Source organism: Triturus cristatus, chromosome 1_2, assembly GCF_964204655.1.
Source record: "Triturus cristatus chromosome 1_2, aTriCri1.1, whole genome shotgun sequence".
NCBI lineage: Eukaryota > Metazoa > Chordata > Amphibia > Caudata > Salamandridae > Triturus > Triturus cristatus.
Window position 1 is genome coordinate 309,188,847 of NC_140580.1, and position 15,231 is coordinate 309,204,077.

Sequence of the window (15,231 nt, forward strand, 5' to 3'; positions counted from 1 at the left end):
CTGGCCATGTCATGAATGATGTAATATGTGATGTCATCAGCAAAGCATTGCGGGGGCGCGAGTTATAGTTAGCTCAACTAACTATAACAGGGGAATTTCTATGGTTTTCAATGAGTGAAATGTCCAACTAACTATAACATCCCTGAAACCTATGGTTTTTTCTGTGAATTCCAAAGGTTTTTTAAATGCTAATTCCTAACTATAACGTCCCTGAAACCTATGGTTTTTTTCTGTGAATATATATATATATATATATATATATATATATATATATATATATATATATATATATATATATCCAAAAAGAATACTCCATTTTGATGGGAGCCCCCAACCCTGCAGGGCGGCTTCTTTAGAACGGTCCTGGAGTATCCCGTCACTTATATCACACAGGAAAAAAGCATATTGAACCCAGATCAGGAGAGGCACCGGTGTTTATTGAAATATGAATGGCAGCTTATCTTTTCCTGACACATTTCGGCTGTCCCATGCACTGTGTTTGATGCCTTACATTCAAATAACCACGAGACTGGTAGCTAATTCCTACATCTCTCAGCATGCACTTGTCTCGTAAATCATTCATTGCGGACTGTAATGAAAAATATACATCTTGCTTAGTATCATTAAAAAACCTCACAGCCTGTATCTCAAATTTCCTGTTACAAGTGCACATAAGTATAAAGTTTAACAGAGTCACGCAATTTTGAAAAGGCTTCATTAAGTAAATGCAATCCTCGCTCATGTTAGCTGCCACAATCACATCCATTAAGTGAAACACAGGCCTCTCAGACCTGGCAAGAGGAGATACTTCTCCTCCGTATTCCCTTTCTCACCTCCTGTTTTAATGTTCGGAATAGTTCCTGGATGTCACTAGTGAGCAAGCAGAACATGCTGTCCAAATCTGATCCACAAAGAATACTCCATTTTGATGGGAGCCCCCATTCCTGCAGGGCAGCAATATATATTAGATCTAGCCGTTTCTGTCTGGCTGAGATGCATCAAAGCCAGACAGAATCCACCATCCTAGATATGATGAGCATGATACACTTGTCCGAAAACCTTGCTCAGCCTTTGGTAGTGGGGCTTATCCTCCGGATCAAAGTGTAAAGTATTGGCACTATACCACCCCCACAACACTCTGAGTATACTACAAACAGACTCCACACCATATGTATATGACACTGGTCCTTGTAATATACACACATTGAAATCACAGCTACATACACATTGGATAAATGCTTTACTGTATATGCAAATGTCAAACTCTTTCATGTAGCAGCAGAACAGCATGACCATATAAGTACTACTCATAGGTATTCATTTGCCCTGTTTAGCCTCAGCCTCATAAGCAACGTAAATCCATGTGTGTACTTCCCCAAGGTATTCACAGTCCAATCGATCCCTCACACATCAAAGCGACAGAAACATATATGCAGGCTGTTCAGAGGTATTCCACTTTCCCACTATCATATTAGTATAAAACACAACATTCCAAATATCACATACTCCTTACAGTGGTAATGGTCAAGAAACCACAGGTTGTGACTGCGCCTCGTGACCCAGCCCCTAAGCCACTAAAACTACACCAGGCAACGATACACATTGCACCCGCTGGTGACACTTTGATCAGATTGTCTTGACCACCTAAAAAGGAAGGAATAGTTACTTGGTTTCGTCTCTCCAGATTAGGCCTTCAGGCACCAGCGGCACCTTCACGAATGCGGAATCACTATCCCCCTCCTATAGGCAAAAAACTGTGATACCGGAAGCTAGCACGCTTCCAAATTGGAGAACTGTTCCCCCTCAGACAGAGGTGTGAGCTGCAGTTGGTCCAGGCAGCCAGCCATGGGTGAACACAGGGCACAACAAGACCCCTCGGGTCCAGTCACGATATTCTCCACAACAGAGTACCTTGTGGGATTGGTCTGGGGAGAGGGAGCTGGCGACCATGGATGGAGTTTGCGATGTCAGACTCTGTCGTCCTCCCGATCTGGAGGTCAGAGACAGTTTAGGCTTCCAACTAGGGTCCCATGGACTCGGCAACCATACCCCAATACCCCTCTGACACCACACGCTATGGAATTCAAGCAAGCACCAGCTTCTGGTCACACGGGCCCCTCTGACTTGACAAACTTCCCCGGCACTTCTCAAACTCCTCACATTCTGGCATCCCATGTGGCCGCTGATCTGTATGAACACACTACTCTGCACAATGTGGTTATGGGGTACATCAGGACAGCCCTTGTCCCAACCGAGGATAACTTCTACCCATTTTCGCCAAACCCTGTGCTGTCTTTAGGCTCTTGTGGAAACAGAGAGATCTTTTCTGTCCCTGAGATCTCGCGGACATCGGAGGCCAACTAAGCGGCCCTTGGAGAGTCCCTTGGGATCTGGAGCATGACAGTTGGCAATTAGCTCCTGGCCAGCAACATCCAGGCAAAACCTACCAAGTGATAGTCCCCTTCCTGGTGTACGGGAACCCCAGGCCACCACAAGTTTGCGGATACTCCAGTTGCAGTCCCTCCTGCCCCAATGGTTCCGCAGCGTAGTATGGTTCCAATCCCAGAAGCATCTCTAACTCCTGAGGGCAAAGCCCCAGTAGTTACACCCACAATGGCCTTTGAAGGTGAGATCAGTTTAAAAGGCCACCTTTCAAATGGAGAGGTCCTTTTTAAATGTTGTCCTGTCTGCCATCCTACCCTGGGATGCTTGATCAATATCTTTAGTTGGGCCAGGACCCTGTCACTTGGAATGAAGATTTAAATCCCACCCCTTTGTATCTGTCCCAGGACGGCCCCTCAGACTCAGAGTTCTGCAGTTTCCCTTGAGCCCCTGGTTTAAGGCCATCTACCGGGAATGTACAGATGCAGCTGTCCCTCCAGCACCCAGATGTGGATTTGAGACTGGGTGAGAGGCACACAGAGCCACAAGCACATAAATGCCCACTTTCCCAAAGTGGGCTTTCCACATTAGTAATGTCAAATCCACTCGCACTACTGGAGAGGTGGCACAAGCAGTGATGCAGGCCTACGGAGGAGCATTTGAGTTACATGCCCTAGGTATATGTCTTACTCCTAGACAAGGGAATTACAGCTACCACAAATCAGCCAGTCATGTATACACCAGCACCAGTATGTATTTGACATGCACAGCACTTTGGCACTGGATGGCAGTGTTAAAAGCTCTCCACGTCCTACGGCTAGCACATAGATCAGTGGAAAACCGGTAGGGACAAAAGCAAAAAGTCGAGGGCAAGCACCCTTAAAAAGACCATTTCCATCTGCTTTCATGATGCCTGACGCGTTTTGCTGAATAGTATATTCGGAGTCTTTTGATGAAAGGAAAACGTGCGCGGTGTGTCTACTCCATCATTTATTGGCCCTCAATGACACGCCCCTGGATGGAGCTACCAAATGAAACAGTGCTATAGGCATTGTGGGGGATGTAGTCCAATTAATTTTCACCTTTAACATTTTATTTGCACATTACTGCTTAGGATAAAGTTCTCAGTGAACCAATAAATGAGGGAGTAGACACACCGCGCACATTTTCCTTTCATCAAAAGCCTCCGAAGAAGCTATTCAGCGAAACGCATCAGGCATCATGAAAGGCTGCCTTTCAACCAACCTGCTGCAGCAACTCTGTCCATACCCGTGATGGTAACCTCCGTCGTCTCCTCGAGTGCTGTTTAAGTAGGACTACCACATATCTACATCTAAAGACGGCCGTCCGGCCGTCGAGAAAGCACCACCCCATGATGAAGGGGGTCATGAGGTCAGATACACGGGCCTTAATACGGAGGAGCGGTGCGGGATTAAGGACAGTTTTTGATTGCGGGGGTTCACTGAGGACTTTATCCTAAGCAGTAATTGTGCAAATAACATTTTAAAGGTGAAAATTCATTGGACTACATCCCCCACAATGCCTATAGCACTGTTTCATTTGGTAGCTCCATCCAGGGGCGTGTCATTGAGGGTCAATATATGAGGGAGTAGACACACCACGCACGTTTTCCTTTCATCAAAAGCCTCCGAAGAAGCTATTCAGTGAAACGCGTCAGTCATCATGAAAGGCTGCCTTTGAACCAACCTGCCACAGCAACTCTGTCCATACCCGTGATTGAGGCTGATAGCCTCCGTCATCTCTGCGAGTGCTGCTCAAGCAGGACTACCACATATCGGTATATATATATATATATATATATATTTATATATTACCTATAGTTATAGTTAGGACCGTGTTTCCATAGGAAATCCGCAACATTCTATTTTGAATAACTTTGGCGCCGATTGACGAATCCTGGCGAAATTTTCAAAATAGGTGGGGCGCACCGCTCCGCTCCTACCCTGAAAGTTTCGGGGGGATTCGTCAAGTGGGGGTTGAGAAGAAAGGGGGGTCCCAAAACGCGTTTTCCCCATGCATTTTTCCATAGGACCTTTAGTCCAAGCTACAGCCCGAACGGCTGAACAGAATTACTTGAAATTTGGCAGAGAGGTAGTCCTCAGGTCAGGGATGTGCCTTTTGTAGGTCTGGTGTAAATGTGTTCAGTATTTGCTGAGAAAATAGCATTTGAATCAATATATATATCTATAGGCGCGCTCCGAGCGCGTACGGTAAGCTGTGCCGTGCGCGAGCTTCATTCTGATTGGTGGTTACATGACTGTAAACATTCGAATCGGTCGAAATCAGGAAGTGTCGGCCTCCATTTTGTGTGTCTCACACTGATAAACAAAGGAGGAGAACGTGGAAAGGGGGCAACAAAGAGAGTTGCAGACCCCCTAGCGTTTGTCAGGGGGTCAAAGAAGGTCCTAAAAGTATGAAAAATAAATTTAATATTTTTTTAAAAAATCGCGTGGTGCGCGTACGGTAAGCTTACCGTACGCGTACGGTAGAAAAAAAAATAAATAAAAAAAATAGAAGTATAAAACAAATTTAAGTGTTAAGATATTAGGGGGCTCTAAAAAGAGCCATTGTGTTTATGAAGTGTTTTTTGGTACCTATAAGTAAGTACCGATGCAGAGTCTAAAGTTCAAGAGGAAGACTCTGTTGCCTTCATCATTGAAATGTACACCGTCTCCTCTATAAATGTCTTGCATGTTGTAACGCAAGTTGTGTTGGTATATAGAACCCATACCATAGTCTCTGAGGAAAGCAGAAACAGACTTATTGACGTGCTTTCTTGCTTTGTCAATTTGCGGACAAAATTGGTTGGACCAGTTCCACTTTTGCCTTTGGCATATGTTAGAATATACGAAGGCAGATTGAGGAAAAAGCGACATCAATTGCACAAAGGTGTCCTTAATAAGCATTTCCAGACCTACACCAGTTAAAGTGCCTAGGTCATTTCCACCACAGTGCACAATAATAAGGTTAGGCTGTGGGAGATGTTGAAAGGTTTTCACCAAAGGCAATAATTGGTGCCACTTTCACCCTCTCTGACCAATCCATTTAATGTCTACATTTGGCAAAGCAAGGTCTCTCACCATACCTCTGTTTTCTGCATACTTTTCACTCCAGAAGACATAGCTGTGACCTACAATCCACACTGTGAACATCTTTCAAGGAGATCTGGATGCACTCAGAAGGTGTCTTTCAGTAGAATGGCAATATGAAATGAAAGACAGTTGTAAAATGGAGGCATACATATTTTTTAAAAATAAAAAGAACTCATTGGCTGATTCAAATCTTTTTACAGTAAAAAGTAGGCTGTATGTGTACATTTTTAGAAGCATGTTTTGTATTGGTTCAGAAAATTGTGTTCCCACAGAAGATTAGTTAGGTTGGACAGGTGAAGCACTCTTGCTCTTTGGATTTGAAACATTGTGTGCTGAACTACTGACCTCTCTCCTCACAGCAGTGTTCCATGAGCTGTTGCTATGGTAGCAGGCAGAAGTCAAGTTGGGGGAAGGGTACATTTGGAAAAGGGTTGAAGTTTTAAACCAATAGAAATGTGTGATTTCATTTGAAAAAAAGTGGGAAGCACTGAGATTTGTAATTAACATGTATATGTGTGAAAAAAGAGAGGGAAACATTGCCATTTACTGGTTCTGGAGAGAGGAGAGAGGTGTAGAGCTCTGATATTCTGACTCTGATAGTCTGCTGTTTGAGTGCCACATTTCTTTCTCAACTAACTAATTTTAAAGGTGAGTTATGAGTTTGAGAGGGGATGTATGTGGTGATTTTTTATATAAATATTAGAATTGTGATTCTTCTTTAAAAGTTATGTTTTACATTTTGTGGTTTGGGAGATATTTAACTGTCTTTAACTATTTAAATATTATGGAGTGTGTTTTTACCATAAGTGAAAGTGTACTGGTATCACTGAGAAATACTGTTTTGTGCCTAGAATCAACCCATGAGTCTGTGTGCACACAGGAATTGTTGTCAGAGATTTTAATAGTGATGGTCCGTTTCTGTAAGAATGGCATTTGTAGGAAAGGGGCAGCTTTCTTTTTGTAAATATGATGGTTTCCATTCAGCATAAATCAGTAAGACACAAATGGGAGGCAAATGCTAACACATTTGAAATTGTTATTGCAGATTTTACTTCTCATCATGCAATTGCTGAGCTTGGTCATACATATACAAAACTGCAATTAAACCTTGCCACACATGTACTTTTACATACATTACTACAATGTTTATGCTGTTATGGATGCATGCATGCATATGTCTCTTGCAACTGAAAATACACAGTCTGCATAAGCAGACTCTTAGCACACACCCAGCAGTTTATCCTGTAGAATCATGCTTAGTATTCACAAGTGAGTGGTGTTTCAGGTAGCAGTGAGTAACGCTAATACATTCAACATCACTAAGGCTGATTTCTTTTGCTGGAGTGTAGTCAGTCACCAAGGTCACACATGTTCATGGTCTCAAAAAGCTGTTTGCACATGTGCTGTTTTCTGTATCTGAAAACTGTAATGAAAATGTATGCGACTGTTAGAGTACTTAACACTTGCAGAAAAAAACAGTAGTAAGTGTGCTTTGAAATTGGCAAGCACATTTCATTTTCTGCCTAGAATCACAGCATGAGTCTGTGAGCACACAGGAATTGTTGTCAGAGATGTATTTCGTGTCACTCTGGGTCTTTTAGACAGAAATTGCAACATCTGTACAAAACATTATTGCAATTTAATTGGATTACCATTGGAAATGTCATCAAAAAATATTTTAAAAATTACCATTTGGCCTAAAGGAAAGGTAATAATTTGCATTGTGGACTTCTTTGACACAAAATATTTTGGTGATTATGCTTATGCAACAGAATTTTCAGACGATATTTATTGGAATTAGTTATTGTTCTTTGGTGAGATTTTTATTGCAAATGTTACATTTCTATTACGGTATGTTTTAGTGAGAAGAGATTCTGGGCTTTTTTTAAACAATCTTTCAGATTGTTATTTTATTTTTGCCCGCTGTTAACTGATGAATGCAATTGCTTTTACGATTTACAGTGAAATGCAAAATATTCTGAAAACATCAAAAAAAGGGCAAAAAAATGTTTGTTGAAATATGAAAATATGTGCACTGTATTCTAAAATGTATTGTTAAATATTAGTACTTTTTTCTTTTTTTACAGATTGAAAAAGGAAACATATGAAAAATAAACTTCTTTATAGAAAGTTAAATAAATCACTTATTTTTAATTAAGTTATTTCGATTGGCAGGTAAGTGTGAAATTTCTGGAATTATCACACATTTACTTTAATGCTTACTTTTTTTCACTACTCTTCTCTATGCTTTTCTTATTTCTGTAGTAGTCCCTCAAGGACCTTGTAGGGTGATTAAAAAATGTTTGTTTTAAAAAAAAAATAATGCGCGTACCGTACGCGTACGGTAAAAAAAAAAAAAAAAGTGATTAAATTTTTTTTTAAAAAAGTTAAGAGGTAAGGTTGGCTCTTAAAATAACCGTTGTGTTCATAAAGGGAAAGAGGAAAGAAAGAATGGGAATACTAATAAGAAACACAGATGTGCTGGTCTATCCTATTGTTTATTAGGGAAACACTGGTCTCCGCATGAACAATTAGGCCATGACATCTTGTGCACCTCATTGAAACCCTCCCAAAACAAGGGTTTATATCCAGAGGAGCAGAAGAGGGTGATGCTCCCACCGCAGAGGAAGGGCTCAGCTGAGCTGCCGAAGATGTACTCGGCTGAGCTTCTGCGGGTGTGCTCGGGTGACTTACTGGAGATGTTTCTCCAGTATGTCGAGCATAAGTCCTGGGATGTTTATCCTTAATGTGTCTAACCATAGAGTGATTTCCAAAGGAATACTTCTTCCTTGGATTCCCTCTAGATAAGACACGCTCACAAAGTGAGCAGGTGACTAAAGGAGCATTTACCTTTTTCTGCCCCTCTGGATAGGTAAAATATTCCCATACAAAAGAAGTCTTTTGTTTCCTCCTTCTCTCTCTGATGATGCTGCTACCAGGCTCACTCTCAGAAGAGGACTGCTGTTCTGCCATCGTATCTCAAAGACAATTCAGCTCCTTCTCCTAAGGGGTCACAAGCAGTAATGAGGGGAATGGGTGTGGTGTAGGAAGGTTCTAGAACTGAAAGTAGTTTAAACCAATCAAAAGTGTTGTTTCTTGATCACATGACCAACTGTACGCGTACGTTACGCTTACGTTACGCTTACGGAGCGCTTACGGAGCGCTTACGGTAAAACTATGCATGCGCGTACGGAAGAAACGCGCAGGCGCGCATGCGCATTACAGGCACGCTCGTACACTTCCGTGTAACGTGTGAGCGCACGTGCGCGTGTAAAGCATGCGCTTACGCGTCGCGTAGGAAGTACGGACGCCTACGCAAATTGCGTAACCATACGCAAACAGAGTAGAAATATTACGTACATAAAGCGAAACGTGCGCTTATGGTAAGCTTACCGTACGCGCACGTTAAAAAGTTTTAAAAAAAATTGTTAAAAAGATTCACTATGTTATACAACTATATCTTACCTTTTTTTAAAAAAAAGGTGAAACTTTATATATTGCAGAATGCATTACATTTTACCATAGTGTTTAAAGGGAAAAAAAAGTAAAACAAAAAGATGTAAAAAACCTTGCAAAGTAAAAAAAAAAAAGAAATGTTTCACACACGTTAAAATTAACAATTAGCATTTAAAAAACCATACAAATTCACTGAAAAAACCATGGGTTTCACACACGTTATAGTTAGGAATTAGCATTTAAAAAACCTTGCAAATTCACTGAAAAAACCATAGGTTTCACACACGTTATAGTTAGCTGGACATTTCACTCGTAAAAAACCAATGAAATCCCCCGTTATAGTTAGTTCAGCTAACTATAACTCGCGCACCCGCAATCCACTGCTGATGACGTCACATATTACATCACTCATGACATGGTCAGTGACATCACTCATGACATCACTGATGACATCTCAAATGACATCACTGATGACATCACTGATGACATCATCCTTGTGATAGAGTGGCAGACCTCCTCTCACCCTAATATAACAATTGATACACACATTCAAAAATGGAGACTAAAATTTACAAAATATTGGACATTCCAATACCAGTTACAACAATCTCTTCAGTAATTCTAAGATCCACATACACATCCACTCATTCACCAACAGTCCTATACAGTCACTCATACATGTACTCACTCATCATATGTACTCATACACCTATACATCCTGTTACACAACGCCACTCATCCATAGAGTTACTCACACACATTGTCACTCATGCTAATAAAGAATCAAACATAAATTTATTTGCATATACAGTTATACACACACCACCACACTTACTTCTACAGAAACTTACACATACTTAGTCTTTTAAACAATCACTTATAGAAACACATACTTATTCATACAGGAACTCTTTCAATCTCTCACTCTCACATATACTCACTTATATACACCAATAGTCACATATACTAGTTTAAAACATATGTAGTTACTCATAAAGACACTATTGAGACAGTCTATCACTCACTAACACACCCATGCACACACTCATCCACCCATACAGTCCTGCACACATGCTGTGTTCAACACATACAAACAGTGAGTCACTCATTCATGCACCTATGAACTACGTAATACCCCCCACCGAACCATGCAGACACTCAGACTGATACTCAAAAAACCAACTAATAACCTATATAGACACCCATGTAGCTACTCACCAACCCATGCAGCCACTTATACACATAGTGAGAGACTGATATAGCTATTTACATATTTAAACATTACTCACTAAGCCATGTATTCACTATGATACACTTAATCAGTCAGTTACACAATACATTTTTAAAAAAAAAATCATCCATTTAGACACTTATATACCCATTTATTCTTCCATCGACCTTGAGATATACATATATAAAACATATTTAATTTTCAGAAAAACACACATTCACTGGATGATGTCATCAGTGATGTCATTTGAGATGTCATCAGTGATGTCATGAGTGATGTCACTGACCATGTCATGAGTGATGTAATATGTGACGTCATCAGCAGTGGATTGCGGGTGCGCGAGTTATAGTTAGCTGAACTAACTATAACGGGGGAATTTCATTGTTTTTTTACGAGTGAAATGTCCAGCTAACTATAACGTGTGTGAAACCTATGGTTTTTTCAGTGAATATATATATATATATATCAAAGCTCCAATGTTCCCACCTGTGGAGACGCACTCTGACATCCACTGCAGCAACCTTCACGAGGTAAAAGCCTGACGCGTTTTGTGCTCATTGCACTCTTCAGAGGCGCGACCATCATTTTGGCATAGAGGCCGCACCGGATGTGCGAGTGGAGGCCCATTGGTGGGTTTGAAACGTCTCAGACAGCGGCACACAACTGAGGCACACACTACAAGACCCACAAACAAACGCGGACTCATTCGAGTCGCCCATTGGAGGGCTTATATTTTTAAGTGGGAGGTATGGCCTCTATGCCAAAATGACTGTTGCGCCTCTGAAGAGTGCAATGAGCACGAAATGCGTCAGGCGTGAATCGACAGGCATGCTGTAAACTGGATCCACCCGCCGATCCGGCTTTTACCTCATGAAGGTTGCTGCAGTGGATGTCAGAGTGCGTCTCCACAGGTGGGAACCATGGAGGTTTGATTTTTACGCGGCCTCCCAGCCGTGGGAGATGCACCACCCGGAAATTTGGGGCCACGGAGCTCCGAATCACGGAGTCTCCATATGGAGACATCCATGGAGGATTGGCAAGCCGGATGTGCGAGTGGAGGCCCATTGGTGGGCTTGAAACGTCTCAGACAGCAGCACACAACTGAGGCACACACCACAAGACCCACAAACAAACACGGACTCATTTGAGTCACCCATTGGAGGGCTCATATTTTTAAGTGGGAGGTGTGGCCTCTATGCCAAAATGACTGTTGCGCCTCTGAAGAGTGCAATGAGCACGAAACGCATCAGGCGTGAATCGACAGGCATGATATAAACTGGATCCACCCGCCGATCCGGCTTTTACCTCATGAAGGTTGCTGGAGTGGATGTCAGAGTGCGTCTCCACAGGTGGGAACCGTGGAGCTCCGGGTCCAACACATGAAGGCTTGGCAGGACAACATCATTACTTGGCTCAGGTACATCGATGATGTGTTTTTCATTTGGAAAGGCAATACTGACAGTGCAAGATTGTTCATCGCTGAGATCAACAACAATAATCTGAATTTAGAATTCAATGGCAACATTAGCAACACCTCCATTGAGTTCCTTGACGTTACACTTTACATTTCTAAGGGCACTATGCACACTAAATTTCATAGAAAACCCACGGCAGGGATCTCAGTCCTACACTCCTCTAGCTTCCACCCGAGGCACTTGATAGCAAGCATCCCCTATGGTGAAATGCTTTGATTACGCAGGATATGTAGCTCCCTGGAAGATTTGAAGGAATGTCAAAGGGAGGCATCCAACCGATTCAGAACACGAGGGTATTCTAAATCCAACATCAATAGAGCCATTGAAAAAGCCAATGCACAACCTCGTGAGGCACTAATCACAGGAACCCGCACCCCGGAACCCGACAGTACCACTACTCCAACTAGTGAGTGCACACAAATAGTCAGCCCTAGACTCATCATCACACACAACACTGAAGGTAGAGCCATCAGATCAGCCATCAATAGACACTGGGGAATAATTAAAGCTGACCCAATCCTGGGCCCCCTAGCAATGAAACATCCAGACATCAAGTACAAACGGGCCCAATCTATGCATGATGCTTTAGTAAAGAATAGTCCCGAAACCAGTAATACAACCAATTGGCTCACTGACAGGAAAGTATTTTTTAAATGTAACAGTTGTAGAGCTTGTAAATTTGGCAAAAACATTACACAGCTTGACTCCACCTTCAGGTTGGCACCCCTAATCATAAAACACCACCTAACCTGTAGAACAGAATTTGCCATCTACATTCTGGAATGTGATTGCGGCCTTCGTTACATTGAAAGCACTAAGCTAGCAGTACATATGTGCATTTTACAACACCTGAGGTCTATCGTTAATAGTGACCCCACATATCCTGTCACAAGACATTTCAAGGAGATAACAACCTCGAACACCTTAAATATTCAGTCATTGACTGCATACTCACACTGAGAAGGGGATGAAATCTGGAAACACTGTTACGCCAGATGGAAAGTAAATACATTCTCCAATTCAATACCAAGGCACCTGCAGGCCTTAACACAAGTCAAGACTTACACCATTTCCTCTAACTAAACATGTAAGATTTTCTGTTTCTTGGTTTAACTCTCTGACACAACCTGTAATTGAACATGACACCTCATGTTTATTCCTTCACACGAGTGAAAGGATAGCTTGCACACATTCTAATAGTGATGTAACTTGTATATTTTCATGTTTGTGCATTCATGCATTTGAACTTAGTCGGTCGCTGAAACTTAGCTTTGTTTCCATCTGTCTGTATTTGCATTAACATGACGTACTGCAAGGCTGCCCGGGGGGTTGCGCAGCAGCCCCTCAACAGGGCGGCCGCCTTAGTGCCATAGGATGGCACTGGAGTCGCCGGTCTAGTTCCCTGGGCTAGGTCCAGGGAAGACGTCCGGCCGACCTCACTTCCGGGGAGGGGGAGGGGACAGGAGTATTCAGGCTGTCCACGACCATCCTTCGGCCTCTTGTCCCTCGCCGTCTCACCTTGGCCTGTCGCGCGGTCGGATGTGGATGTTGAGGGGCTAAATCCGGCGTGTCGCGGGTTGCGAGGTGAGAGTAGTAAGAGGGTGCTACTGCCCCTTCCCTGTGCCCCTCGATGTCCACATTGTAATTTAATTAGTGAGGTTGCTCCGGCAGATGCCTCGCGCGCGCTTGGGTCTGGAGCGTATGGGGGGGTTTAATGCCCTCCCCTCTGTGCCGTCTTCCATGCTTGGGGACACTTTAACGCGGCTGCTAGCCCAGTGAGTTAGCGAGGGATTATGCATAGCAGTGGGATCGCGCGCATGCTCTCGTATGACAGTTGGACGTGTTTCCTATTGTTGTGCCCAGGCTCGCAGATTTCGTGTAACCCCCCCCCCTTTGCATCGAAGGCCTCTCTGCCTGACTTTCGAGTGCAGCCACGGCTGGGAGGGCGACCTGGAGTGGGGGTGGGTCCGGATCTCCTAGGAGACCACAGGCCGCCTTAAGGGCCGTGCACTGGGTGGCGCTCGGGGGATGGGCTTCCGCGTGATGCGCGGTAGCCAGGGTGGTTCTCGGTCACTGGTTCCCAGGTTGAGCAGTGCCCGGGGACAGGGGTCCCACCCCTGGCCGGGCAGCCGGGACTTCTGAGCATTGTCTGGCGCAATCGGTCAGCGCGTCCCTTCCGCATTTCGCGGATGTTTGCGCCCCCCCTCCCACCCATGCAGCGCGGAGTCTTACCCACGGGGGGGCCGCCACAGAGCCGCGGCCCGGTCCTGGGCGCTGTTGGCAATGCCTGGCGCAATCGGTTAGCACGCTGCTTCCGCACTTCACGGACGTGTGCGGCCCCCCCGGATACCTCGCACCCACACATTAAGCACGAAGACTCAACAGCGGCGGGCCTGCCGATGTGGGGGCCCCGCCTCAGAGCTGCAGCCCGGTCCTGGCGTACCTGCTTGTCTCGCGGGGGTTCCGGCCTGGCAGCAGGCCACGGGGCTGGGGCTCCGCCTGCGGGCCCTGAGGCTTCCGGCCACGGAAGGGGGTGGGGCCCCCGAGGCTGGGCGTTGTTGGGGGTGGCCCCTGGGTGGGGTGCCCCGTGTCACGAGCCCCGCCTCTTGCCCCGGCGCCACGGCCATGAGGGCTTGTAGCACCAGCCCCCCCCTGCCCTCAGGAGTACTGTGGACACAGGCGCAGGAGGCGTCGACCCGTGCCGGCGGGGGGCTAGGCATGTCTGGCTTGGGGGCGGCGAGAGGTCGGCCGCACTTGCGCTCGCCTTCCGGTACCGGGGGGCATTGTGCTGTGAATGCGGTGTGAGCCCAGCCCCCACCCTGGCCTGTCCATGGCTGCCCGGCTCCTAATGCACAGCCACCGGGGGTCCTCCTTCAGGGGCTGTTCAGCCAGTTGGGATTTGTAACACAGATGCGACATAGCGCGGACTGTACCCATAAGAGTCGGAGCGCTCCACATCGGGAACAGTCATGATACATAAGGAGGAATATTACTGGTGAGCATGTGACATAAGCAAACATTACGTACAGAAGGCATCTGGGCAGGTAACAGAGCAAACTAACTCATGAGGTAGCAAACGTTCTTACTTCAAGGTAATGGTGACGTGTGCAGGTTAGTAGAGAACACTTAGTACACGAGAAAAGTCAATAGGGCCTTCTCCTGGGAGTGCTCATCGTGTCTCCCCATGCAGCTGTGGGTTGCCCACCAGAGGGTGTGCTACCTCACCATGCCGTGACCATCCGCACTGTTGCACGCGATCCTGGCCGGACTCGAAGTTGGCAGGGTCGGGTCGGGTAGCACCTGAGGGGGAGTCTGCCGTGGTCTTCAGGGTTGCAGGCTTGCACAATCCACGGGTCTCCTGGTAGCTTCGGTTGCCCCAGGGTCATCCCCCTACCCCAGGCCTAGCGGCTTGCAGGTACAGCGACCTTGCGCTGGTTAACCAGAGATGGAGCCTTGAGGTCGCGTCCACTCCTGGTGATTCTGGGCAAATCACTTATATCCCCGTGACTGAATATGTAATGTTAATACGGTCTCAGGCGCCCAATCCTCCGGGTCGAGTTCGCGCTACTTACAG